Source organism: Pseudophryne corroboree, chromosome 3, assembly GCF_028390025.1.
Source record: "Pseudophryne corroboree isolate aPseCor3 chromosome 3, aPseCor3.hap2, whole genome shotgun sequence".
Classification (NCBI taxonomy): Eukaryota; Metazoa; Chordata; class Amphibia; order Anura; family Myobatrachidae; genus Pseudophryne; species Pseudophryne corroboree.
Window position 1 is genome coordinate 460,516,528 of NC_086446.1, and position 26,638 is coordinate 460,543,165.

A 26,638-nucleotide genomic window follows, 5' to 3' on the forward strand; every position below is an offset into this window, starting at 1 on the left:
TGGATGGAAGGTTGACAGGGTTTCTAGGTCGACATGTGCTAGGTCGACAGGTCTAAAGGTCGACATGAGTTTTTCACATTTTTTTGCTTTTTTAAAAATTTTTCATACTTAACGATCCACGTGGACTACGATTGGAACGGTAATCTGTGCCGAGCGAAGCGGTAGCGGAGCTAAGGCACCATGCCCAAAGCATGGCGAGCGAAGCGGTGCACTAATTTGGGATCCCGGTCACTACGAAGAAAACGACACCAAAAAAATAATAATAATAATCATGTCGACCTTTAGACCTGTCGACCTAGCACATGTTGACCTAGAAACCCTGTCGACCTTCCATCCATGTCGACCTATAGTGGTCGACCTAAACATTGTCGACCTAGATACTGTCTATTTGATGAACCACACCCCCCTAAATACCCAACATGTATAACACACAATGTTAGACTGTTTCCCAGATTAATACTCAGTACATTTTGGTAAAATGTATTTTATTAGATTAAGTGCAGCAGTGACTGCAGCCAGAACTAAAACTCTAATGATATGCTGGAGTTGATCTGTCGGTGATGAAATCACAAGGCTATTAGGAAGAAAGGTTATAGCATAGTTGCCGTACACATACATTAAAATCTGCCACATCTTCTTGTCACAAAATTTACATAACTCACTAAATCATTTTTTGTATTATCTACCTTAACTGAATGATGATCATCTGTTAATTATAATGCACCAGTGATCACTGTCAGCTGCAGGTTGCTGTCACCTCGCTTGGATGAACTTTTGTGACACACTTGGTAGCAGATTCCAGTTATGTTGATAAGACAAACTGGAGCATCACTATATGAATTGTATTTTATTAGCAACTGACATGTTAGCCAGTATTAGGTATTTTGGAAATTAATATGGTCTTTTACTTATAAGCCTCCACAAGCATTACAAAGCCTTGTACAACATGCAATAGCACAAATAAGGGGGAATCCAGTACATTTAAAAAAAAAATGCAGGTTATTCCCACAACCGCTGGATTTTCTTATTCAATCAGAGGCGAGAAATAGACGTGGTGAATTCTATAGAATTCACGGTGTCCTTTTTTTCTCGCACCCTCAGAACAAGTCTGATGTTTCCTAAAATCATTATTTTTAGGGAAAATCGTCGGGGCTTGCTCTGGCACCCTTGCTGCACCCCCGTCCCCTTCCCAAGGACTAAGTAATTGGGCGTTTCCAATTATCTTAATTAGTAATTACCTTCTGAAGCAGTGTCTTCTCCTCCAGCGTCGGGATCTGGACTTCTGCAGTGGTGGTGTGTAAGTGTGTGCCTGACCCACGTGTGTATGTGTGTGTGCGACACCCTCCCCCCGAGGCAGCAAATGGGAGAACTAACTCTCCCAGCAGACACTTCGCCTCCCAGATGCCCCCTCCCCAGTGCAAAGATGGAGGGAAGACCATCATGAGCCATGGAGGCCAATAAATGCTTTTTTTTTTTTTAATTGGAAACTGGGGGTATCCAAAATTGGGTGCAAGTTTTTTTTATTGTGGCCTAAATTTCGCGCACATATCCAATTTTTTTTTATTGCGACTGAGATAGTGACCGTTTTGCTTTTGGCTGGTACAGTGTACACAAATTGTGTTTAGTGCACAAAATTATTTAAAATATTGTATACATTATGTAACATAAATGCATTTCTCATTTAGACATGGGTGCCAAGATTATGGTATGCAAATTTTCCAAAATACATAAGTATCTGATATCCAAAATACTTCTAGGCCCAAGCATTTGGATTTGGGAGCCTGTGCTAATTGATAAAGACAATTCACCAACTTTATATAATAACAATATGTAGTTAGCATACTTATGCAGAGAAAGTGGAAAGTGCCCTGCTCACCGGAGTTTATAATCTATGTACAGTAATAGGGAAAGTCAAGAAGTAGTGTAGCAAAGGGGCAAGGAGGGAGTTATAATATTTAGACGGATTTGTGTCACTTCTAAAGACAGGTCGATAAGACAGAGAAAGGGACTTGACACAAATTGCAACTGAGCAGGACGGGCTAGGTCAGGAGCAGCTGAGCTGCCTGTCTCACAGAACTGATAACGAAAAGCAATTTATCAGACAATGGATGTACTGTTCCAAACCCCCCTCCTTCATTCCTAGCTCTGACAGTTCATGAAATACACATCTCTCCAACCAGCATGACACCTCACAGGGCAGTGCTTGGACTTTGACCAGTGAGGGGATCTTCTTTGTGCCAAGCAGTGCAATAACCCTACAAAGGACAAAATACAGTAACACACAAAACGAGAATAGTAACATAATGGGGTGACTAATATTTTCTAAGTAACATTTTTATTTTATTTATTTGGTCAAAGCATAGAGTAGAAAGAGCAAACTGTACTTCCAGCTTCCTGTTATAAATATCCTATTTAATATGGGGTACTCAGATTATAGGAAGACCATGTATTATATTGGATGTTAAACTAATCAGAGCATTCTTAGAATGAAAATGATGTTATTCTGATGTGATAAACATTGGTCACAGTGGCTCAGCTGAAATGCACTACAACAAATTATATAAAACATGCATACATTAATAACACATTACGTGACATACAGCTAGTAATGTGGCACCCTACACTATACAAATTGTACTTAACTATCCAGACAGCTGAAAAGGTTGTCACTTTATATGTAGAGAAAGGAAAAATTGAAAGGGAGGGGATGGGGCAGTTTTGAACATTTATTAAAGAACTGTCTGTAAAAGAATAGTCTCTTAGTAGACTGTCATCAGATGAGGAAATCTCCTATTGCTCTGTAAATTAACAGGTTTCGGCTTGACCTGAGGTAGGCTGTTGTCCAAGATCTTCATGGTTTTTCCTTCTCATCAAACTAGAGCTCCCAAGATCTTCATGAAGTCTGATTTCAGAGTAAAGGGAAAGTAATCAGTGTACGACATATACCACTGATTTCCACAGCTGAGATTTGTTCTTAAAACTTTCCTAATATTGTTGCAGGACTGGATGAGTGCTTTCATGCTTCATTTTATAGTCATACACCAGTACCATGCTGTAAATATCAAAATACATCACATCAATCTATGAACAAAGCAAGTCTTCCAGCCCAAATGTAGGCACAGCTCTGGCCATTCATTTATGCAAAGTGCAATAGAACTCCTTCTGGTCAGAACTGACCAGTGTCACATGAAAGTGGTGTTTTAAGGTTAATTTATTGCTATAATGGACAGTGTCCCTGATTAATACAGGGTTGTCTGTGTTCTTGCTTCTTGTAATACCACAAGTTTGGTACACATTAATGATATGTCCAATGGCAGCCTTGAGTCGGTTGAGAAACTACAGTCCACGTTCAGGAAATATAAAACACAATTTCTTTTTTAATTGCCTCCCTCCATTTTTGCTTATACTAGACTGTTATCATCCCTTCTCTCTGACCTCCACTGCTTTCTCCTTGAACATTTACATCCTGTTCAACCCAATAAGGTTCCATGGCACTACATAAATGTTTCCTTGGAAACCACCACGCCTTAAGGATTTCACAGCAGAGTGCAGCTCCTACAATACCATGACTAATTGAAAGGAATCTATTAGTCATGCCTAGTCATCTTCAAAGTGTAGAGGTTCTTACAGTTGTTTCTGTGAACTTTTGACACACACTCCTTCCCCGAGAGGGTGGTGCGGGCATCGTCCTTCAGCTTAGACGTGGATTAAGTGAAGTTTCCTGAAAAATCAAGACGTCACACAATATTTCCTAAGGTCTTGACTTTGAGGAAGAGTCTGAGTGCATCATCCTTCAGTCCAAGTGTCTCCTCCTGCTTGTTTCACATGTTCCAGCCACATGGATGAAAGTTCAGCAGATACTGTCATTGCATTTGTAGCATTCTGAAGGCCCTCATCCTTTAATGCCTGTCATCTACATTTTGCCTGAAAGTAGCTGCCAAACTTGACTTTGACATTTTCCCATGATCACAAATAATTTTTTAATTATATTTTGCAAATTACCCACCTGTTGATGACTCCTTCTGTACCTCCTCCCTTTTCAAAAGGGCAGTCATACTTACTAGAGGATGTTAATGAAAATTACCTGCTAGCAAGAAAAGAAGCAGAGACCATATTTTGCTTCCCCAAGCAGTATGTGAACACCAAGACAATGTGAAATCTTCATGTATAATTCACAGTGCTGGCCCACTTGGAGCCAGTGTAATATGCAAGGATGCTTTGTTTACCATTTCCCTTCAGTAACTTAAATGTGATGTCCAAGTTGGTACTGTTGCTGGAACTGTGACCCTCTACCTCTATGGTGCAGTTAGTCTACTCCCAACGCTAAGCCTTAGGTGAAAAAGGGTAGTAGCCTTGTGCTTCAATGCCCGGGGCTATTCAATTCCAGACCCTTTTGCGCTTGATCCCCTTGTCAACAGCCGTTAACACAGATTCAATGAAAAGTCCACCGATTCAGGGGTGTGGGTTTTTTTGCATAGAAAAATAAAAACACGGATAAGGCTCAATTCAGGGATAATTGAATAGCTCCGGGAGGATCAATTAGCAAGTGGTAAATTACTGCGGCTAATTGAATTCCCCCGTAGTGACTGCAAACTGGGCCAACACAAGTTTAAATAGTTTGAGGCTTCCATTCTCTGGTAGCCAAAAATTAAGGTTTTGGACCTTATTTTGAAGAATTGTGATAAGAGGCATGCAAATTGTGCTTTATACTGTATGTCCCTATAGAGCAACTATGTAACCAGGATACCTTGTTTATAGAATAGAATCAGTCAAATATGTAAAATTTGCATACAGTTCTTTTTAGTTTATTAGCAGTCATCAATGCAATAGATGGAACCATAGCTTTACAGTGCAGGACTTGTGACCCATATACAATAGCTAAAATTAGTCTTATTAAGTAAAAGATCCAAGACACAGAAATGTCTTTTCTCTACAGTGGCAAAAATTAGGAAAACAAAAAAACAAAACAATTTTGCATTACATTGGGCAATGTCTTCATTGGTAGTTTTTTTTTTTTTTTTTAACTCTTTATTTATACCAGGAGAGACAAAAAGTTAAACATTACTGACATAATTATACATTAAAAGGTGAGAGTCAATCTCCATGGAAATTTTTCGTTCAAATAGTTTCGATCGTAATTAACAAACAAATAAAGATGTCCCCTGTACGGGGACCATATACATAAAAGAAAAAAAAAACAGGGAAGAGGAAAGAGAGAGGGGGGAGGGGGTGCAGAAAGAGAAAGAAGAGGGGCAGATGCAGAAAAAAAGAACAGAGCCGATCTATGTCTTGAGAGGAAAAGCACAGCGAATGATTCTAAGAACAGTGCATACACATTACAATAACGATATAGACATTCGAGCTAGACATCCCTCAATAATCAATAAGGATCAAGTAGGGCATGGCGACGCCCGGAGGGAGGATCCAGGTACAGCACGGTCAGGAGCTCAGAGGGTGGGGACAAAAGAAAAAAAACAGTTTGAGCATCAAATTGGGGGAGACCTCAAAAGCAGCCAGGGGCCCCAAACCAGTTAAAATTTGTGGGGACAGTCATGTAGATAATAAGTGATCTTTTCCATATTAGCAACGAACCTAATATAATTATTCAAAGCTGTAATAGTAGGAGCAGCGGAGGCCTTCCAATTTTTAGCTATTAATGATTTAGCAGCCACCAATATATGGGAGAACAGTTTATGCAATAGAGGGTCAAGGTCTGGGTGTGGACGGGCCAATAAAAACATCCACGGGTCCAGTTCGATTGTTAAACCAGATATGGAGTTTAATATATCGAGTACTCTATTCCAGAAGTGAACAATACGTGGACAGGTCCACCAAATATGGAAGAGAGTTCCACGTTGACCGCATCCCCGCCAACAAACCGGGGTGGCAGAAGGGAACATCCTAGATAGTTTGTCCGGGGTGTAATACCACCTATAATATAGTTTATAGGATGTCTCCTTGAGTCGGGTAGAGATGGAGCTTTTAGCAATACCCTCCCGAACTTCCTCCCAACAGGCATCGTCTAGTGGGGGACCCAGGTCCCTCTCCCACTCCCACTCATGGCGAGTCTGCGGCCCCGAGGACATTCCAACCAACATAGAATAGATCAGAGAAATTAACCCTCTACATAAGGGTTTTGTGGTGCATAGAGACTCAAAAGAGGTAAGGTCCCGCAGAGCATCCGCCTGGGGCAGGGAGAGAAGAAAGTGACGGAGCTGAAAGTATTCAAAAAAGGGAGGAGATAGCGAGGAAAATCTACTTTTGATTTCGTCTGTTGACATCCAATGGCCCTGTAGAGAAATATCATGCACCACATGGATCCCGGCACCAAACCAGGGTGTGAACCGATAGGGTGAAATCCCAGCTGGGAAATCAGGGTTGTCCCAGAGGGGTGTGAGAGGGGAGCATGAGGAGGACAACTTATATTTCGTAAGAGATTTATGCCAAATAGAGAGATGGAGTTTAAGAGAAGGAGAGGAATTCGCTAGAGTGAGCTGATGTGGTTTGCCCAGGCCCCACAGCGAGGCCAATGACCAAATTCCCAATGAAGAAGCTGCAAAATCCACCCAGGCAATAGAGCCACGGGGCGAAAAGGTGGCCACTATTTGACTTAAATGGCTCGCCAAGTAATAAAATTTAACATCGGGGAATCCTCTGCATCCCTCCGAGCGAGGCAGCCGGAGCACAGTAAAGGCTATTCGTGGGGGCTTGTCGTTCCATACAAACCTCACGAATGAGGCCTGGGCATCCCTAAGAACCCCCTCTGGAACCCTCACGGGTAGAGTTTGAAAAAGGTAGAGAAGTTGCGGCATGACTGTCATTTTGAGAGCAATGATCCTACCCAGCCAGGATATAATATGTGATCTCCATCTTGCCAGATCAAATTTAAGCTTGGTTAACAGTCGCGGGAAATTTTCAGAGTACAGGGAGTTATAGTGAGAAGTGATATGGACACCCAGATACTTTATCTTAGTAGTCTGCCATCGAAGGTTATAGGAGGACTGCAGGGAGCGTTTAAGATCTGCAGGAACATGTAATAACATAGCTTCGGATTTAATGAAGTTTATTTTGTAACCTGACAGGGAACCATATTCCTCTATAATCCGATATAGGGCGGGGAGAGAAGACTGCGGCTGAGTAAGTGACAATAAAACATAGTCTGCAAAGAGCGAAATCTTAGACTCCTGCGGGCCCACCTTCACTCCCCTAATTCCGTCAGAATTTCTTATCATAGCGGCCAGGGGTTCAATGACCATGGCAAACACTAGGGGGGAGAGAGGACACCCCTGCCTTGTGCCATTGGACAGCGGGAAGGGAGGGGATAATATTCCGTTAGTGAGGACCTTCGCTATAGGGGAGGAGTATAGAGCAGAGACTCCCGTCAAAAATTCTGCCGATATCCCAAACGCCTGTAATGTCTGAAATAAGAAAGGCCATGAGATACGGTCGAACGCCTTTTCGGCGTCGAGAGAAAGGATAATGGATGGGGTTTGTCTGCAATTCAACAATTGTATAAGGTCGATCGCTCCTCTAGTGTTGTCCCTTGCCTGACGTCCAGAGATAAATCCCACTTGGTCATAATGTATCAGACCAGGGAGCACACCATTGAGGCGGGTAGCCAACATTTTTGCATAGAGTTTGATGTCCAAATTCAATAGGGATATCGGCCGATAGTTATCGCAATTCCGAGGATCCCTGCCCTCTTTGTGGATAACTATAACCCTGGCCTCCAGCATATTACTCGGGAATGGGGTGCCATGAAGTACAGCATTAAACAGTACCCGGAGATGGGGGACCAAAATGGAGGCAAATTTTTTATAGTAAGAGGCCGTAAAGCCATCAGGGCCCGGCGCTTTAGAAGATTTGAAAGTCTTCAGAACGGCAGCTATTTCTTCATCGGTGATATCCTTGTTCAGCTCCGAAGAGTCGAATTCAGATAGCCGAGGGAGATTAACCCGATGCAAGAACTCTGATATTAACGCATCTGGGGGACCAGGGCCTGAGTCAGCTTGGTTTAGATTATAGAGCTTGGTATAATAGTCCCGGAACACCCTGTTTATACCCTCTGGGGCATATGTGACCCCACTAGACTCAGTGTGCACCGCCAGAATGTTATTTCGTGACCGCTGCGCTCTAAGGCGGGATGCCAGGATTCTATCAGCTTTGTCCCCCCTCTCATAAAAGGTCTGATTAAGCCTCTGGAGAGTCTTTGCCGTACGCTCTGACATAGATAGCAAAATCGCAGACCGCACTTCCAGCAGGGACTCTAAGTTGGAAGGGGTAGGGGAGAGTTTATGTTGGCGTTCAAGGGTCTGAAGTTTGGTGGAAAGGGAGAGGAAGCTAGCTTCCTGGGACTTTTTAAACCTGGACGCCTGACTAATCAAATGGCCACGTAAGGCAGCCTTATGTGCCTCCCAAAGGGTAATAGGTGAAGTCTCCGAAAGATCATTAAGTAAAAAGTAGTCAGTGAGGCAGCATTTAATCTGGTTAGTGACTTCCTGATTATGTAACAGAGAATCGTTTAACCGCCAAGAGTTAGGGGGGGGGACGGGGAGCAATAGAGTAGAGGTCAGCCGCGATCGGGCAGTGGTCGGACCATATCATAGGAAGTATACTAGTAGATTTAAGTTTGGAGGACAGGTCTCGGCGGAGTAGGATCATGTCTATCCTAGAATAGGACTTATGTACAGAGGAAAAAAAAGTATAGTTTCTAGTTTGAGGGTCAGTTAACCTGAAAGAGTCAAATAGCAACTGGAGTTTCAAAAGGTCTAGTAGGGCCAGAGATGCCGAGGTCGGGCGTGTAGGGATAGAAGAACGAAAAGAGGGAGGGGAGGATCTATCCAACGAGGCGTCAAGCACTTCGTTAAAATCGCCTGCCACTATGACTTCCCCTCTACAGAGTCTAGTCAAATGCACATTCAGCCTCCTAAAAAATGCAGCCTGATTCTGGTTTGGTGCATAGACATTAACAAGGGTACAGAGGATGTCATTTAGTTTCCAATTAGAATGAGCCATCTACCTGATTTATCCACATGACTGTCCACCAATTCAAACGTAAGGTGGGCCGCTATCAAAATGGAGACCCCCCTCTTCTTGCGTGTAGCATCACACGCATGAAAAGTGGTAGGGTAGGCTTTAGACTTTAAGTCAGGGTGGAGGGATTTCTTAAAATGAGTTTCTTGTAGGAAAACTAAATCGCCCTTAGTCTGTTTAAGGGAGAGGAAGAGCTTGGTGCGTTTGTGAGGGCTGTTCAAACCTTTCACATTATGGGAATAGATCCTAAGAGCCATGACCAGCGAGTTTTCGGAACGCCTCATCACCTCCCTCCGGACACCGCAGCCCTGTAACAAACCAAAGCAAAGACATTGTAAATACCCACGACAATCGGCGAACATTTCTGCACATCTGAACAAGAAGAAAAAGAGAAGACAGGAACAGGGGAAACAAGGCCTGGGAAGAGTAGGGGAAAGGGGAAGATTGGAGACCAGAATGAACTACATCTGGTCTAGTGTGCCGGTCAGGGGACAATAGAAAGGGGTCACTAGGTGACAACAACTGGACTCGGGTATAAGACCCGACTAAGGGGACGCGGCCTGGCCGGGCCAGGTACATCGAAAGCAGCGGACACTTACCAATGTGTGTCCCGAGTCTAGGGACCATTGTCAAAGGGATAAGAGATTAAACAGCTTTTCCTACAACCCACTACCGTATAGGACAACTAGTAAGATGATAGTGACTATCAATATCTGAAACAAACAAACATCACCGTAGGCGGGGGATAGCACTAGCAAACAGTAAATAATACGAAAGGTTTCAGCTCCAGTACTGGGGGACGCAACTCCCAGAAGGGGAGCCTCAGCCCTATAGCCTCTCTGCATGCGCAGCTACAGTAATAGAAGCAAAGCGGTTAGGCGCATATGGAAGGAATAATGGGGAATCGGGCCAGTACTGGAACGGAAATAGAGAGAAAGTACAACTCTACAAAATAAACATGTGATAAGGTAATATATTATAGAAATCAAATAAAATGAAACACGTAAGGCATCAGGTGGAGGGGCCAGCAGAGGCGGATTTCTGTGCAGAGGGCACTCACGACCAATCTCGATTCAGAGAACGTCTCGGAGTGGCAGTCGACTCTATGGAAGAGGCCTCGCATGTCCGCCGTGGAGATTCAGGCAGGGCCGGAGGCGGGGAAAGACCCAGGTCACGCAAGAGTCCCTTTGCTTCAGCTAGGTCCCTGGCCGAGTGGAGTCGGTTGTGATGCCATACCAGAATGCGAAAGGGGAAGCCCCATCTGTAACGAATACCACTGTCCCGGAGAGCCGAGGTGATGGGTCGGAATTCTTTTCGTTTAAGCAGGGTGCTAGGTGCAATATCTTGGAATATTTGGAGAGAATGTCCAAGAAACTCCAGCTTGGAGAGCTTCCTAGCCTCCCTGAGCAGGTCCTCCTTAGCCGAACAGTAATGGCATCGCAGAATAACATCTCTAGGCTGAGCTGAATCCTGAGAGCGAGGGCGGAGAGCCATGTGGGCCCTGTCCAATAAAAGTAGTTCTACCGGAGTTGAGGGCGACAGGTGCACAAACAGTTTCTTAATGTAATCGTGTAGGGACGTCATATCAACGTCCTCAGGGACGCCTCGGATGCGTAGATTATTTCGTCGCGCCCTATTATCCTGGTCTTCTTGGCGTTCTAGGAGTAGTTGCATTTCCTGCTTGAGACTGTGAATTTCATCTCCCACTTCCTGCTGGGAGGCAACCACCTCATCCATTTTAGACTCTAAGTGGTCCGTTCTGTCTCCAAGGTCGGTAACGTCAGCCATAAGAGAGGCTATGGCCGTATGCACCTCCGCCTGCACCGCCTGTACTGATTTTCTCGTCTCTTGAATTTCACGGAAAAGCTTTTGCAGATCTTTCCGGGTTAATGGGGAATGATCTGAGTCCTCTGAATCCGATACATCAGGCAGAGAGGGAGCCCCCTGCCCCGGAGATTTAGCATTCGAGTAGGCAAATTTTTTCAGGCTCTGGCTCAGATCCACCCCGTGTTGCTTTTTGCCTCCTTTGGGCATGATGGAACGTGCTTGTAGGACAGCTGGCGAAGATCACTGCATTACAGAGTTAGAAAAGTCACGGTAGTAGGGATCGTATACTGTATAGGTTATAACATAGGATGACCCAGGACTCAGGACAGAATTCTGCGGATCACATCATTGGAAAAGTCGGTTCTCTCAGGCAGCTGGAGTGCAACAATAAAGCCACCAGTAGATGGAGCTCCATTCCCATTTATCATACATAAAGCAAGGCAGCCGAGGTGAAGCAAAAAAGAAAAAATACAGTAGCGGCCGTAGAAGCCCTCAGGGGGGACCCCCACCTATAGCCAACACCGTGGAGCAGTGCGGTCAGGCTCCCAATGGTGGTGAATTTATAGGAGGGATCCAGTTAGGATAAGGATAGGGAAATATGCGATGGGGGGTGGAGATCTTCTTTTTTTCTCCCACAGCTCCCCCCCTAGTGCTCCCAAGAGGCAATAGGTAGTGCCTACCAGGTGGAGGGCTCCAGTCACGGATCAATTAAAAGCACTGTGACCCCCAGCCAACGGGAAAGCCAGAAGCTCCGCAGTGCACCTATCCAAAATGGCCGCTGGCGTCAGGAGAGGACTGAGCCTCCAGGGCCCAACGCCTCACAGGCTCCACGGGTGCCAGGTACAAAGAAACGTAGGGCGCCCGGTCCACGGTGCAGGAGGGAGCACCTCCCGGCCAGCCGCGGAGGCGTTCGGCCCGATCGCAGGCTCACGGGAGCGCGCGGCGGGAGCCGCCGTCACCACAGCTCCCTGCTCAGTGGGCGGAAGTAGGCCTCGGGACGGGCGCAGTGAACGGAGCTCGCTCATCCGCTCCACCAGGGAGGATGATCAGTCCGGCGTAGAGGTGGAGGGAGCCAGACACAGGCGGAGGCCGGGTAGATTAGTCGCAGCTGTGGTTCCCACGGCGGGGAACTCCCAGTGCTGGTCGGAGCAGAAATCGAGCCCCCGGCTTCTGGAGGGTGTGCAGGCCCCAACCTGCAAGGAGGCAGGAGGTCCCCTCCGGCTCCGGGACCCCACACACCAGGTATAGGGGGGATAGGGGCGAGAGGTAGGGAGCAGGGATTGTTATATAGGCTCTGTAATAGGGCCAGAAAAGGCACTTTAGGAGTCTGAGTGCGGGAGCTCCTCTCAAACACGTCCACTCTGCTTGCCTGCCAGGCCACGCCCCCCTTCATTGGTAGTTTTTAACATGTACATTTTAAATAAGCTAAAAAGACCCAAACCATTTATTAAATAAAGATACATCATATACAATAGCACACAATTATATAAAATTGGTGAAAACTCCCTTTAGTGTGTATGCGTGATTACTGTAACAGCAAAGTCTTTTATGACTATTGGGATTCTTAGAGGATTCAGAATTAGCATCTGAGCCTTTAAGGAAAAACTGTCAGAACCTTTCAGGGAATGATGGTAATAAGAGGAGAATAGCAAATTTGCAGAAAGGCCGTGGGCAAGAGCCACCACTAACCTAAGAAGAAGGATGTGATTAAGCAAAAACCTTGTTAACCTGAATGAGGCTGATGGTGAGAGGGTGGCACATACAGTACTATCCCAAAATACAACACCATGTATTCCACATAAAATTGTAAGCGACTCTAATCCAAGTCAAAATACCTGCCCGCAAACATCTTTATTTTCTATGCATGGGTTATTATTAGTATTACAGGTTGAGTATCCCTTATCCAAAATTCTAAATCACACATTTCTGGTTCCCCTACTGAGATAATGACACATATATATGTATCTTATATTATATATTTATATAATATATTTATATATACACATAATATATAATATATGTCATTATCTCAGTAGGGGTCCCAAAAATGTGGGATTTTAGATAAGGGATACTCAACCTGTATTAGTATTATATTATAAAATCATAAACAAAAACATGTATTGAAATAAGGGATTTAGTAGTTATTGACCAAATAAGCTTACTACATAATGCATAAGTGAATACAAAATATATATATATAAAAAAAAAGTTGTTCAATAAAGCAGGAACCTTAGCTGGTTTTATGATGAAATCCAATTTTTATGTCCCAGATCAGACCTCGACAACCTGTGAAACTGTAATTACCAGCATACACAGCCAGCTATTAACTGGCATAGACTGCTGGGACTTGTAGTTTCACAACACCTTGAGAGCGTCATGGTGTACAGGCCTGTTACAGATCATGAGAAATTATTCTTTCAGCTGAATTCCCCCTATTCCTGTAACCTGCCTGGCAGGTTATAGGATCTAAGCCACATCATAATAAAAAAAATAAAGGGTGTGTCCACACAAAATGTAGATCTACTGTAATTTGGTGTTTGGGTGGAGATATGTACAAATTTGTACATGGAGTTTAAAAAATACAAAGGTACCTGAAACTTTTTTCCATCCTCAGACATTGCTCATGGTGCTGTGTGGTCTGCTGGAACATCCTTGCCACAGACCCTGTTTTCTGGAACATTCCACCCAAGACAGGATAGTTTTGTATGTTGGTTCAGATCTCTGGAAATTGTCCTGGAACCCAGTTGCTACGGATGCCAGGGAAGGACCGCCATTCCGTCATGTCATGTAACTTTGGAAATAATGTTCCACACACCATGCATGTTCCTGGATGGCATACTGGCTGTCCCTCAATGTCTACTGTAACACATAACATACACATACAAGTTTGTTACCTACCATGATTTTGTCATCTACAGCCTTCCAATCATCTTCAACACGGTATGCCTATCCCAGTAGAAATGTCTGCATAGTCTCTCCGTAAAAACCATGTGCCTTGGAATGCTGCCGGGGAGATTAGAGAGGGCGGTAAGTACATCATATTTTTGCCTAGCTGCCCACAGAGATATAGATTGTGCGGTAACAGAAGAAAATAAAAAGCATTATACAAGTAGATTTATTGTAAATTTATTCTGTATTTATTTCTGTTTACATCTGCATGTCCTGTTCTTGTTGATGTTACATTCTTGGAGGTACTTAGTAGGTTGTACATTTTTTCAGTATAAACGTTCTTTCCATAGTGGCCGCCATGCAATGTTTTACTGGTGCTCTGTACACCTGCCATTTCCTGACCGCAGCTACTGTACCAGGAGAACAGAACTTATAGTACTAGATAACTGCAGTTCACAAAAGCACTGGGGTAGTAACCCTCTTAAATTAAACATAGTTACCTACTTTACAAAAAAATTTTTTTAATTGGGTCATTTTAATTGAGTTTTACAGAGGAAATACAATAAATAAAAAACCGGCATATATGGTACATGCATAACAGCACTTGAGAGCAGATGAAACAAATTTTCAATGACAACACTTGAGGTTAAAGGGCATAAATAATACAGCACATATAATAATAAACTGCATAAGACATATTATTCAGAAAACCAGTGCCGTATCACCATATATAATGTTGAAGGACGTACACAACAATCACAAATAATATGTAAATGATTCCTCACTCCGCAAATTGCTGTAGATCAGGCTTGTGTCTCAAGGACAGAGGAAGCCTTCGTCAAAGTGGGGCACTTAGCATATGTGGAATTGAGCCATGAAGCCCAAATATGATCAAACTTAGATTCAGAACATCTGGACAAATATGCATATTTTTCATTGGCAATGGTGGTATTAACCAGGGAGAACCATGCACCATGAGTGGGGCCCAAAGAGGCCATCCATAAACAGGCAGTACACACTTTGCCAAGCATACATGTATTAATAATAAATATGAATCTGCTGAAAACGTATGGAAGTAGTTGAGAGCCATGGACTCTCCAAAGCCATCTGCCACACGTCATCCTGCATTGAGCCCTAAGGACCAGCAAATACATCTGGCGCTGTACATTTTATTGCCACATAATATTGGGGGACATAAGACACCAAAATTACCAAATATTTAAAGGTGTCTACCCACTGCAGTGGGAGAGACATAGTAGGCTGGACATATGGGTGCTTACCTCATGTTCCAATTTATAGTAAGGCCTGAGAATACCTTAAGTTGGTTTATTAAATGGAGAACGTTGGGTAGAGCATTTGAATAATCTGAAAGAAAAAGAAGTAAATCATCAGTGTACAACGCCACCTTTCTGGAACCTAAAGCAAGACCCTTAATGCCCTGATTGGCCTATAAAAGAAAGACCAAAGGTTCAATTGCTAAGACAGTCAAGGCAGGTGATAAGGTGCAAACTTGCTTCACACTGCAGGTTAAATGAAAAATAAATATAGCCAGGAGCTTTTATACTCTGCTCCTGGCCACTGGAACTAAGTTTAAAAGACAAATCAACCCAATGAACCCCGGACCTACCTCAAAACCATGCATAACCCCCACAGGAAGGGGAATTCACCAGAATCGAAAGCTTTAGCAGTGTCTATGGGAACACCTCTGAGGAGGAATCCTGCCCATAGAAGATCTGCAAAGGTTGGCGATTAACAGAGGTGGACTGACCAGGCATTAATCCTGTTGGGTCAAGGGGGATCATAGGTGCAATAACATAATTGACCAAGTGGACACAATGTGGTCAATATCTTAACATTGTAGAAAGAAGAGATATAGGACATATGAATCAGGAAATTTCAGGTCCTTCCCTGGTTTAGGCAGGACAGTAATAAGAGCTTTACACAGAGTGCGGAAGCAATGTCCCTTCATACATAATATATAAATCTAAAGGTGGGGAACATAAAAAAGGGCATTTTTATTTATGTAGCTCTGTAAGTATGCCATCAAGTCCAGGTGCCTTGCTACCAGGGAAAGTACAAACAGCCACGCCAACCTCTTCCAACACTGACAGAGAATCTAAATAGAATAGAGTCTCATCAGACAATGTGAGGAGTGGAATAGCAGCTAAGTATGACTCCAATTTAGCTACTCTGCAGATCATTAGAGAGATACTGATTAAACATCCTAACAATGCAGCAAAAGCTGGGGTCTGTGCCTAAGTTACACCAGTCTTCAGCCTGTAACCAGTCCGTTCCAGCTCTATTCATCAGCTGGTAACCAGTCCACTACCAGTAATACACACCAAAGGCAGTTTTCACTGCTATCCAAATCTCATGCAAAAGAGTTATATTGAGCCGCCTTGATTCCAGCCCTGAGTTACAGCCATTGGACATCAGTCATCACCTGAAGCAGGTAACATTGTGCATAAAACCATGACACATCTTCCATCACCCAGAGAGGGAGCACCAGATAAAGTATTCCGCTTGTCCAGCAAGGGGTCCAAAAACATTATTAAAATCTTCTAAACATATAACTGAAGTCAGGAGATAAATCAATAAATGCAGCAGCTTTTTTAAAGACCTTTTGTATGACTAGGAAGGGAGATCATAAATGGCTAGAAGTAAAAAGGGCATAGAATTAATACAGCTGTGCAGGAAAACCTAGCATCCCCAAGGATCACTTTGCATAGATTCTAACAGTGAGCAAACCATTTTTTTTAATAAGGATAGATACCTTTTGGGAAAAGGAAGTGTGGCAACTTTGGAAGAACTAGCCAATCCAAGCTCTCTTCAGAGACATACGTTTATCTCCAACTAAGTGAGTTTCAATCTGGTGGAGAACCAGGGAACATTTAATTTTATCATTATCCCCCTCAAATTCCAAGATAGGGTCTTAATTTGAGTAATAGACATTGATCAGAAGAATAAATTGTGTAGTAATGTATCTACTCAAGCCAATAAGTCCACAGAGTACTGAAGAAGGGCACTCACACCTCAATAATGACATGCATGTACATGTTAAACACAGGAATGAGAAGAGGGAAAAATAAAAAAAACACAGTAAACAAATCATACCAATCAATCCCCCCTCTCTGTATACCTTACCTATCCCTCACTGCGGCATACCTAGAGCCCCTAAACCTAACTACAAACTAAGCGGTTGTGTGATGTAGCAATATTACCCAAGTTAGGAGGAGCAGAGAATAATAGTGTCCACAAGACAGCAGGAGCTCTCCAGCCAATCAGTCCCATGTGACATCTAAAGCCCCATACACACTAGACCAGAAAGTAAAAAATCTCGCTCAGAAGGGCCAATCTGCGCGAGATCTCTTACAATCTGGTCTAGTGTGTACATTCAATATCATTAACGATGCGCACTCCCACGCATCGTTAACGACCCCCTCGCTTGTCTGAACATGTAGAGACAAGGGAGGTCCTCGTTAACGACAGCCATGCTGCAAATGCAGCATGGGTGTCAATCCCCCCGCCGCCCACCCTGCCGGTGCTCCCTTCCCCGCTGGCACCAGCAAGTGTGTATGCACTTGCCGATTCCAGCACCAATATCTGCGTCGGCGAGATCTCGGCTATTGTGTACTGGGCTTAAGACTTGGCATTAATTAAAACATTACACTAAGATAAACATACAATGAAAATGAAACAACAATAGATAATACACAGGAGATATAAAGTAGCACTGAGTCCCCCTAATAGCAGTAAATAATCACCGATAAACTTGAATGTAAGTGGAACATAGCAAAAGACTATGAAGCATCGGTGTAGAGATAAACTACAAACATAAAAGAGAGCTGAAGCATGGTTACATGAACCGTAGGCAAAGCAGAAGTATAACATCAATCATTAGCCATCTGTCTGCGGCCCGGAGACATGAAAAATCTGGTCTGACCGTCAGTAATGATTCTCAATTTGGAGGGGAAAAGCATAGCATAGGAGATATTCAGGTCCCGTAGATGTCTCTTTATGGGTAGAAATTCAGCCCAGTCCTTTTGCACTGAGCACAGGTATAAGGCATTCATTGTAATACAGGGAACCCTTGGTACTAACCAGACTCAATACATTCACAGCCCTAGTAGGGGAGGAACTTGGCAATAAATGAGCGGGGAGATGCACCAGGTGGCAAAGCTCTGGTAGGAATAAGATGCGCCTTCTCCACTGAAAAATGTGTGGTGAATACGTCACGTCCATACAAACAGTTTTTTCCAGAAATTCTTCAGCATGTGAGCATTCAACTCTCTCCGGCACCTGCACAAAATGCATGTTTTTGAGCCTAAGATGCCCCCCCCCCCCCACCATGTACGAAAGCTTCCATTGCACAGCAGGCATTTGAGACTACACAGTGCCCACTCACTCCTTTACGTGGCAAACAGAGTCCTCCAAAGTAGAGATGCGTGTTTCAGCTTCACTGACCCATGCCTGGACACGCTGCAGGTCTTGATGTATAATATACAGATCAGACTACACTTCACCAAACTGAAACTTCCTTTTTACAAGCAGTAACAACATCCAATACTTGCTGCAAAGTCATCTCATGCAGTGTAGACTCATTAGCTGCTGTAGCAGGCATGGACAGTGAGGCAAGGGATAAATGGAGCACCTCTCCAATGCGCAGAGATGGCTGCCTTAACCGTGTAAACCAAAATATGGGCGTAACTCACTCCCAGAAAAGACAATATTGTACAGAAAGATAGGTATAAACTGTACTGGGCGCCAAATGACAATGTATAACAGTAGAGTGTCAGGATGTAATGAAAAACAGTCAAAATACAATAGGTAAACGTCCCTTTACAATACTTTTGATCAGGCGTGTAAAGGGTTCTTTGATTTCCTCATATACAGACGGGCAGTCTCAGCAGGAATTCAATTCGTGATGTCATAGAAAATAGAGAGAAAGGAATATCTAGTGTAATACAGTTTTATTCCTTTACATATCAGTAGCACAAACATTCCATGTAAACAACCCTTTCCAATGGATAAAATTGATTTTTGAATACTACATAGAGCACATGCAGCATGGAAGATGCTAGCCAAGCTGTGTAAAAAGGTTGCAATTACCGGATCGTAGGAGGATAAAATATCCTCAGACAAGCATATTCTTAGTCACCAGATAGCCTCCCGGGAAATGGCGTTCTGGTTTTTCCGGCAATAGCTCCTTTGACAAACAGCAGACCAAGTACCCCCAGCTGCACCGACGTGTTTCAGGCCTTGCTAGGCCCTTTTTCATATGTGTTATTAGCAGTCTCTAAGGCGGGATGTCTAATATTAAAAGGCTGCTTTTTTTAATCAAATAGGTACTGAATCCGGACCTTATATTACTAATTTCCCTGGTGGAAATTTTATGTTGGACACTATTTATGAGTGGAAGTGATTTTTAGCCGGGACTTGGTTGCCTTAGCAACACAGTAAAACAACAGGAAGAAGACCAGTAATTGACATCCAGTGACGTATCGGAGAAACGAAGCCGGAGGGCGGAAATGACGACCCGTCCGGGACAGTTGATCTCTGGGTTCAACCCAGCAACCGGAAGTCGTCAAATGACGCACCGGACGAATGGTGATAGAGGGCGGAAGTGACGGACCGTCTATAACATCTGACTACTGACTGTAACCTAGCAACCGGGGACTGCCAGGATCAACATGCCGCACAAACGAACTACGAACGGCAGTGTTTAAACATTTTGTTCAGTACATATATTCATGGGGGAATAGGAATGGAGTTCATTTTATCTATGCCACTGGAGACCGAGTCTGTTTATAGATTATATACATTTCAAGTTGTCAGTGTGATGCCTGACCGGAAGTGGTTGTTATGGTAACCTGAATCAACTTATGGAGGGGGCCATTTTTTACACAGATGTCATTATTTTTGAATCAATATTATGATTGGTTAGTTGGAGAATAAAAGTGTCTTAGTTTGTAGGAGGAGCACATCAGCCTTGAAAAAGGGCCTAGTAAGGCCTGAAACGCGTTGGCGCAGCTGGGGGTACTTGGTCTGCTGTTTGTGGAAGGAGCTATTGCCGGAAAATCCAGAACGCCATTTCCCGGGAGGCTATCTGGTGACTAAGAATATGCTTGTCTGAGGATATTTTATCCTCCTACGATCCGGTAATTGCAACCTTTTTACACAGCTTGGCTAGCATCTTCCATGCTGCATGTGCTCTATGTAGTATTCAAAAATCAATTTTATCCATTGGAAAGGGTTGTTTACATGGAATGTTTGTGCTACTGATATGTAAAGGAATAAAACTGTATTACACTAGATATTCCTTTCTCTCTATTTTCTATGACATCACGAATTGAATTCCTGCTGAGACTGCCCGTCTGTATATGAGGAAATCAAAGAACCCTTTACACGCCTGATCAAAAGTATTGTAAAGGGACGTTTACCTATTGTATTTTGACTGTTTTTCTTTACATCCTGACACTCTACTGTTATACATTGTCATTTGGCGCCCAGTACAGTTTATACCTATCTTTTTGTACAATATGGACAGTGAGGCAGCTGGATGATTAGGTTTTTCCCCTGTTGGAGATGATGGAGCGAGCAAATCATTCCAGTTTTGCTGTTGCAGAGGAGTTATTGGGTTTCCCCATAATAACTGCCTAAGAGGCAATGCTAAATGTAGAAAGTAAGAAGGATGCAGCACTGGAGTGGTTAAAAGCAACAAGCGTAGTAGGAGTAGGCTGATAAAGTATACTGAAAGGGAAGCAGGATGCCTCACACTCCACTGGATGCAAGCCCTGCAGTCTGGGAGAGAGAGTGAAGGTTGCAATGGCTGGATGTGCTGGTGAAGAGGAATAAGAGGAGAGGGGAACTCTTTAGCGCCAGGGCCTCTCACATAGAAAGATCATAGCTGCTGCACTGCTCCTTTGAAACGATGGAACTGCTCCATGTCAATCATGGCACCATGCTGCTTAGGATGCACTACTATTATGGCCAATGGGCTACTCAGCACTTTATGCTGGTCAGCGGCCATCCCCCACAGGCTCCACACCTTCCCCCACCGGATAAGTGCTGGAGTCACTTCGAGGGCACATGCAGGATGTTTTAGCAGGAGAAAAAAACTGGCGAGCTCGCCAGCATATGTGCTACTCCATGTCCACTATGGCCACGCACTCTCTCTTACAAAGCATCTTTGACTAATTTCCCCAAACAAGATACAATTTGACTTCTTACTACTTGACCATCTGCACTTTTCAATTTTATTATTTTCTTTGAACATATCCTTATGAGGACACCATTTCCGCCCACAAGACAGACTGTCTCAGGAGCACAGACACCTGGGGATACATTTTTTCAAGCTTCTAAAAATTATAATTAGTGGTATTGACCATAACAACCTGTCTCTACTGTAGCTATCCTTTCTCTATTGCATCCTAGAAAATAATAGACATAATCTATGGAAGCTTTAGTAAATCTATCCTCTAATAGGATACAGTTACTAAAGTTTCATTGTACGGCTTTAAAATTCACTGATTTTTTTTTTTTGTGTGAATAAAATACTGCCATGTATAAATGGAATTACATGCCGGGACAGCCGATGCGAAAAAGGCTGTCCTGGTCAGTAGAAAGTGGAAATTTTCTTACCATCTTTCACGTTTACATGTATAGCGTTCCTGCAATGCCCCAATTGCTACCTATGGAGCTGCAAGAATTTGCCAGGGTAGACAAAAGGATAGAGAAAGCAGTGATTTTGCTGCACTTTTCTATTTTAACTAACTATGAAGACACAATACTTTAGGCTTTCTCCAGCTAAAATGCTTCAGAAAAGCGTTTTTTTAGTTTAGTAATTAGAGACCTATATTTAAAATTACTTTTGTAGATTCTGTACCTAACATTTTAAATGAATGTAAAAGTAGATAATGTAAGTTGCTAGAACCTTTGTTGAAACATTTGTAACCCTCTAACAAATTGATGAGCCAGGTATGTCGTCCCAAATTGAAAGATATGAAGAATATATTCCTATTATTATGTTAAGCTGGGTACACACTGGGTGATGCTGAAATGGCGGCGAAGAACGACTATACCATTCAACGATATAGCGAGTACACACTAAACGTTATCAACGATAACGATCAGTGATGTCACCGCCGGCATTCCCGGACATGCAGCTCAGCCCGACATTGACGTGTTGAGCTGCATGTCAGCTCAATATTGATGATCACTGAACGACGTGCGGGAGCACGCACCGTTCATCATTCACCAATATTACCCCCATACACACTGGACGATGTAAACCTAAAAATAAACAATATCGACATTTATGTCATTATCTTTTATTTTTTAGGTTGAAATTTCAAATTGTAAAGCGCAACGGAATTTGCTGCGCTATATAAGAAACTGTTAATAAATAAATAAATAAAATAAATCGCCCAGTGTGTACACGGATATGGACATACTGTGGAGGTGAAAGAAAATGCTTTATCCTGATAGCACAAAACAAGACACAGGAGTGACAACATGGTGATAATTCTTAATTATTAAGACAATAACTGATTGTTAGGTCCATTATCCTCATCTGTAGCAGAGACCAAGGACCCCCATTCGAAGACACAGACAGCTGAGCGTTAGCCTGTGGTCAGAGAACAGCAAGCTGTACATTGCAAGGAGCTCAGCAACCGAGTATGGAGGGGTGGGGGGAACGCACAGACTGTCAGGGAAAGAGAGAAACATTTAATGTGTCTTCTGTGCCCCAGGCAGGAGATGTCCACGTGAGGGATAAAAGAAGAGGCAGAAATGGTAGAGACAACTCACTGGGTATACTTTATGCACAGACATAACACAGTATTATACATGTATATAAGTCTAGGGCAGTAGTTTACTTAAATGAACATTATGATCACTAAGGATTTACTTATTAGAACGGGAAATTACTAGATTACAACAAACCTTCCTGCGTTGTTTGCTCATCCTTTTCCTAAAATAGATCATCATTTTTCTGTCTTCGTTTAAATGTTTATAATATGCTATATAGCAGTGTTTCTCAGACTCTGTCCTCATGGAACCCTAACAGCATGTAATTAGTACCACCTGTGGATCTAGTGTGTTAGTCAATAAGCCCACCTGTGCTCAAGCCAGATGATCTGGAAAACATGCACTCATGTTCGGGTGCAGCGTTGCAATGTAAAGATATATCACATCACATCACCATACACACTGCATGATATGCCGTATGAATACGCAATATATTGTTACATTGCTTAATGTAACTACACCTCTTTGTATGACGCATTGTCTCATCAGAGGGGCAGCACATCAGATGGGAAGATGCAACCATCCAATTCACCAAACAGTAAATTGGGTGGATTTGCAAGTACACACTATACGATGGTCGATCTATTGTGGATCGGCCAATATATTGCATAGTGTGTACCCAGCTTTAGGGTTCCATAAGGACCAGGTTTGAGAAACACTGCTGTATAGTGACTAGTTATAAATGTAAAGCCACAGTATAATACATAAAATATTCACAATATTTCCCTAACTATATAGGTGGTCATTCTTCAGGTTAATCTACATAGGACGTGATCCTCTTCCAGGTTAATCTATGTAAAAGTGTCATTCTTTCATTGGATAGTGTACAAGTAGGCGATTACAACATAATCGCTGCAGTCTTAGCTATTATCTATAGTAAGTTATCCTGGAACTGAGGGGTGTGGTATGTTAGATAGACTAGACTTAGGTCGACAGTGTCTAGGTCAACCACTATTGGTCGACAGGGACTCTAGGTCGACATGTACTAGGTCGACATGAAAAAAGGTCGACATGTTTTTTTTTTTTTTTTAAATAATAATGTTGTTTTCTTCATAGAGTGACTGGGAACCCCAATTGGTGCATCGTGTCCCCTCACATGGCTCACTTCGCTCGCCATGCTTCGGGCAAGGTGTCTCGCTGCGCTCGGCACAGGTTACTGTTCCCAATTCTGGTCCACGTGGATCGTAAAGTATGAAAAAGTAAAAAAAAAAATGAATATTTTTTTTAAAAAAACTCATAACGAGCTTTTTGTCATGTCGACCTAGAAACCATGTCGACCTACTTACTGTCGACCAATAGTGGTCAACCTAGACATTGTCGACATAGAGACTGGATCCCGAACCGAGAATTATACACATTTGCTACCCAGTTTACTGCATTGATAAAAGAGGAGCATTGGGTAAAGACTTATATTGGTTGTCTAAGTAAATTCTGCTCTACCTCCAATATTCATCCCATGTATATACTGTCCTCATACACCTAGCGCGAGGTGCCGGCCAGTGCTGTAACAGTGTGGAACTGCACCCTGTACCAGCTCCTCCATCTAAGTGTATGATGTAGTGCCAAGGTAGCCACTAGCCCTGGGACCTACAGCACTTCCCGAAGCACCCTCAGGATGCTCCAGATAGCTGTACAGGCTGCAGGGTGTACCAGGCACCCTGCTAGCCATATGCAACGGCCTGTCTGATTAACTCCTCCCCTGGGCTATGGCACTGCTCAAACACACCTAGTTAAGGCCCTGTACCCGGCGCAACTGAGACATGTTGCAAGTAATTTTGTATCTTATCCACATCACAGATGCAGTGAAGACTAGTCACATTGTACTAGAGTTGTTGGGCTGCAACTTAAACTGCACAGGAATTAGCAAGAAAGACACTCTGCGTGGCTGAGTCGTCCAGGACCTGGCATGCTGAGAGGGGCTATTTGCCATGACTTGAGCAGCAGTGTACAAAATCACTTCTGTAGATGACATCCAACATACAGTTAAAGCTGGGCATAGAATTTATCTGGCTGATCTGCCTGATTTCAGTGTATGCGCACCACTGATCCAAAAATATTGTTCCTACCATTCTATTGTTAGGAAATTGATTGTGGTGACTTTTAAATTACCTAAAAGCATGTGGAGCAGTGTGACTGTAGGAATAATGGCTGTCCAAGGTTATGGTATGTTGTACACCTACCTGCAGTATGCAACTCACCAGCTGACTGAGAGAACCGAGAAGCATTAATCAACAGCTTTATGAATTGATAACTGCACATGTTTATACAAATAGGCATCATACCTAGTCCATGAATGTGCAATAGATAGCAGCATAGCACAATATCTGACACTTTTGTCAGATGATATAATGAAACTTAAATTCATGAGTGTTGTAACTGGCTATCCTGGTTTGTGCCATGATGCCTAAATCCTCAGCAAATCATCCCTGCCTGCAAAATTTGAGGTGAGTCAAATGCCAGAGGGATGGTGTTTGGGTAATTTACCTGTATGTGTTAATGAAGCAGCTAATAGTACTTGTTACTCTAATGTTCTAATTCTCTCCCACCACCCACAATAGGGGATTTAGGCTATGGCTGTTGCTCCTGGCTTCAGACTACATTGTCAAATCATTAAACTCCTGCTGAGCATAAGTATGAAGAGGCACATATACCCACATATACCCACCTAATCCATGACGAATGCATCTTTGGTCTATTAAAAACAAGGTTGATAATTTGAATCATCAGTTAGGTTTTCATGTACAGTATTAAAGTACTATAATACAGTGTAAAGAGAGAGCTACCGCTTTAATTAGTGTGCATGTGATAAATGTGGCCCAATAGGAAGCAATTAGGAAGTTCTGTTTGATTTTGCTGGGGATTTTAATGGGGATTTGAGGTTCGATTTTGGAAGGGATTTCAGACACTCGACACAAAAACCCTTCTAAAAAATCAATCAAAATCAAATTAGTTTTGAAAATTTAATGCAAAAATCGATTATTTAGTAAATGAGGGATTTTTCAGTTTCAATATTTTTCAGTCGGGTTGTCAGATAAAATGCCCAGTCTTAATATTAATTTGCAGGGGTAACAAAGTTGATTGGTTATTTTTTGTCTATATTATGTTACTATTTTGTAGATATGTGAATGTTACAGGTTAGTTAATTATCTGGGAGATATGTAAGTTTTGGGGCTTTATTGCTGAAATGTTCTATAGATCCGAGGATTGGTGGAACTGCAGCAGCCAACAGCTAGCCTATGATTTTACTGTAGCTAGTGCAGGGGAATGCATATTCTAGATATCCAATGGTGTTATGTTATTTCTCTGCATAGGCTATAATCAGACTTAGGGGGTCATTCGATTAACTGGGTGCGATGTGCTGTTGCCACAGCATTTCAACTCCAGCAACAGCATCCGATCTTGCACCCTTTGTGGGTAGAAATCAGTCTCAATTTGCACAAAATTGCTCAGAGCCCTATGGGACAGCGAGCACTTTTGTGCGAATTCAGGCCGCCACTGCCGCAATGACTCGCACCCTCAAGATCATCACAGCTAATTGGATTGACCCCTTAGTGCAATGAGCCTGACACCAATACCTGATTTTTGTTACTTTGACTTCTTATGATCTTCCCTCAGTAATATCAGATGGTGTTCTTTAAAGTAGGCTGCACTCCAAGCTGTTTTGTTGTAATGTATATATAATACGGGTGTAGTACGGCTGACTGGCGGTCTCCTGACCGGCGGTCAACCGATCCCGGCGGGGAGGGGCGAGTGCAGCAAGCCCCTTGCGGGCTCGCTGCGCTCGCCACGCTGTGGGCTCGGTGGTGCGGTCGCCACGGGTTATATTCCCACTCTATGGGTGTCGTGGACACCCACGAGTGGAAATAGTCCCTGTTGGTCGGCATGCCGACCATCGGGACAGTGACCCGTCGGGCTGGTGGAGGAGGTCATGTGACTGTCGGTCAGCTGACCGGCGGTCACATGAATACCACCCTATAATACATTGCATGTGTAAGCATATATAAGCTGGACACATGAGGGCTTTGGGGAGAGGTCATGAAGTAATCTTGCAAAATATATTCTGAAAGCTGAGTGTTCGACA

General features: G+C 43.2%; 1 long non-coding RNA gene across 2 annotated transcripts in view; it reads right to left on the bottom strand.

Moving 5' to 3' along the window:
- LOC135055998 (uncharacterized) overlaps positions 1-26,638 on the bottom strand; it is a 138,950-nt gene that overhangs the window by 19,410 nt on the left and 92,902 nt on the right. For both annotated transcript variants that reach the window (XR_010243864.1, XR_010243863.1), the window contains 2 exons: positions 15,030-15,114; positions 13,759-13,863 (listed from right to left, as the gene is read on the bottom strand). This is a non-coding gene — a long non-coding RNA (uncharacterized LOC135055998). The remainder of the gene's footprint in view (positions 1-13,758; positions 13,864-15,029; positions 15,115-26,638) is intronic.